At 44.2% G+C, this 2992-nt stretch overlaps 3 non-coding genes across 3 annotated transcripts; 2 read left to right on the plus strand and 1 right to left on the minus strand.

Moving 5' to 3' along the window:
- Positions 1–255: 255 nt before the first annotated feature.
- TRNAP-AGG (transfer RNA proline (anticodon AGG)) lies at positions 256–327 on the minus strand. Its single transcript has one exon. It is a non-coding gene; the product is annotated as a tRNA-Pro (tRNA).
- A 723-nt stretch (positions 328–1050) lies between these two features.
- Positions 1051–1124, plus strand: TRNAI-AAU (transfer RNA isoleucine (anticodon AAU)). The gene has a single exon. It is a non-coding gene; the product is annotated as a tRNA-Ile (tRNA).
- Positions 1125–1836: 712 nt separating this feature from the next.
- TRNAG-GCC (transfer RNA glycine (anticodon GCC)) lies at positions 1837–1907 on the plus strand. The gene has a single exon. It is a non-coding gene; the product is annotated as a tRNA-Gly (tRNA).
- The last annotated feature ends 1085 nt before the right edge of the window (positions 1908–2992 follow it).

The raw sequence follows: 2992 nt of genomic DNA on the forward strand, positions 1-2992 counted from the left end.
TCTTTCTAATGAGTCTTATTCATTCTGGGCAACCTTCCCCGCATCACATTATTTGGTAACGGCTAGAAAAATGCGTTTCCAAGATACAAAAGACCACGTTATTGGCTCTGTTAATACTTAGTTTGTGGTGTATTTTTTCATCTCAGCAAGCCTTTCTGTTTTCTTTGATTGGAGTAATAAAAATACATTTTGAAAGTTTAGATTGAAGCAGTGTATTCAAATACATACATACAAATGTAAAAATAAAAAAAAAGCGGGCTCGTCCGGGATTTGAACCCGGGACCTCTCGCACCCTAAGCGAGAATCATACCCCTAGACCAACGAGCCAGTTGAACAATTTTGTGAAAGCAGTATTCATGTAGCGCCCACCGCTCTCCCCTGCTCTCTTGCACATTAGGGACGTCGTGTACAGTACATTGCAGTTCAAAGGCAAGAGGTGCACCATCTTACAGGTGGTCTGTCACATAGCAGTAACACGTGTAGGATCACACGAAAGTGCGCCTAAAACAGAGGGTAAAAAGTGTATTTTTCAGCTAACTAGCAGTGCACGAAAGCATGTTGTTACAAACTTATAAACATTGTGTTCCCGGTTGGTGGATATGCATCGACTCCTCGGAGTGGCAGGTCAGGGTCGCCACCAGCTGTCATTAGCGGAGACGGTAAAAAGACAATCTTTCTGAGAACTCACTCACTGCATTCACTCACTTGGCGGGGATGCAGCGTTGCCTTTTTGTAAGACAGGGACGCCTGGCCGCACTGGGTGCCTAGCGGCTATCAGGCTTCGACGGCACACGACAACGAGCTAAATTGCTCTTGAAACCATTCCATAATGAACATACGAAAAGAAGATAAAAGTAATTAGTGCGGGTGTGTGGTAAATAGACAATGCGCATACATAGCGCAAGTGAAGAGCTTCTAAAATGGCGGATCATACGGGGGCATTTGCTTTCCGTATCCCTCGGCGCCGTTGCTTTAACAAAACACTAGTAATGCTGTGCACACCATTATCACTCACCATCACTTTAATGAAGTGATGGACGTTTCTCGAATGGCCGGTTAGCTCAGTTGGTTAGAGCGTGGTGCTAATAACGCCAAGGTCGCGGGTTCGATCCCCGTACTGGCCATGTATTTTCTTTATGATTTTTATTTATTTTGCTTTCTATAAATGGCAAATACATATGTATCTATTATTTACTACGTGGATGTGAAATCAGATGGGGGGACATGGGGTGTATATTAATTTTTTGCAAGTAAATAAAAGCCATTTCGATGACGAACTCTGGGTGTTAAAAGTAAAGCATGTTACTCCCCCAAAGGCCACTAGGTGTCAGCACTGCAGGAAACAGTAATTCATGCATTACAGTTTTAAAATGTTACATTTGGCCATCGCGAAGCCCCGGTCTGAATCAGCAAGTGGCAGAGAGCCTTCCATTTCAGGAGATGCTTCTTTAAGGAACTCATGGTTACAACTATTCGAAAGAGGGTGGGTTGAGCTCTCCCCACCTATACACGCGCAAAGGGCTGGGGAGGTCTCAGAGCTCAGGTGTTGCGCTGGAGATGGGGGCGGAGCCTAATTGCGTGATGCTGTATTTAAAGTGCTACCTGGGTCGGGTTTCACCGACTTCACGTGCATGCGGTACTGGTCACTGCTCAGTGCATTTTGTCTGCAGGAGAATCAGTGTTGGTTCAGTACTGCTGCATGAGCTTGTTTTGCTATTGTTATTATGTAAAACACTATTCGTTCCGTTCATACTACTTATAAGTATACAAACTACGCAACAGCATCAGAGCAGGGACAAACACTAGGGTCCATAGAGTATGATACTCTTGTGCAGAGCATTGGTGGTTCAGTGGTAGAATTCTCGCCTGCCACGCGGGAGGCCCGGGTTCGATTCCCGGCCAATGCAGCATTCCTTTTTTTTTTCTCCCCCTTTCTTCTGTAATGACAGTTAAATAAAAACTACTTAGAGTTGCCAAAATGGCAAGCGTTTAATCTGCTGCATTCCTTTTCTCAATACCCACTGTTAATCACAGACTGTCATTTTTGGGTATCAATTTCCTAATTGGTTATCTGCCCCGCACTTCTGGCAAAGGACACTTTGCAGCAGCTCTAAAAGTTGCTCCACCGAGGCATGCAATCACGTTTTCGAAGACTCCCGGGGGCATTTAGGTTTAAACCTCCCTAGATCGGAAAAAAAAAGTGTAAAGACAGGAGTTCCATATTACCATTGAGACGGATTGCCATCTGTGAGGGTATACAAACACTATTTTTTATTTTTCTTATATAAAATGATGCAGGTAATTCTGTTTCTGAAAGTGAGGCCTGATAATGATCCCCCATTTCACAAATGATCAATCCCAACATTATAGTGCATACATGTGCCTTTGCTAAGAGAGTGTACTGACACCATAAGCCTCAGCCCTGCATTGGCATATGGTAAGATCAAAGTTCACATGTGCTTTCCTGACAGCTGCTGGACACAAGGTTAACGCAGGCAGAGGTGGCTTTTTAACTATCTGCACCTCTGATAAAAAAAAAAAAAAACATAATCATTGCTTAGCTCAGCCTGGTGGCACGTTCATCTTTAAACATCTAATAAGTTGACAAAATCATACAGTCCTACAAGTACCATTTCTTTGCGCAGAGCTTCTGCTATGATAGGGCTGATTTGTGTTAGCCATCTGGCCTGGCTATCTCAAGGACTACCATGTGAGACAAAGTCCAGAAAGCTGCCTCTTTGATTCTCTTGCAAAAGGGTAGCACCTTCCTCCCAGGGCACATGGAACGTCCCTAGGAGGTCCCCTGGGAACGTGTGCTTCAAAGGCAGAACTGATATTATATAGTTACACTTATACCAGCGTGCTGACCACTGGAATCCATTTGAAGGCAGCAGACATTGGAAGAGAGCGAAGTTACAGTAGCCAAAGGGTTGAGGAAGGCTCAGCGATGGGTACCCACGTCTAGATTTCTGATAGTGTTCTCTTTAACTTT

Source organism: Ambystoma mexicanum, chromosome 1p (assembly GCF_040938575.1).
Source record: "Ambystoma mexicanum isolate Mex_15411 chromosome 1p, UKY_AmexF1_1, whole genome shotgun sequence".
Taxonomy (NCBI): Eukaryota; Metazoa; Chordata; class Amphibia; order Caudata; family Ambystomatidae; genus Ambystoma; species Ambystoma mexicanum.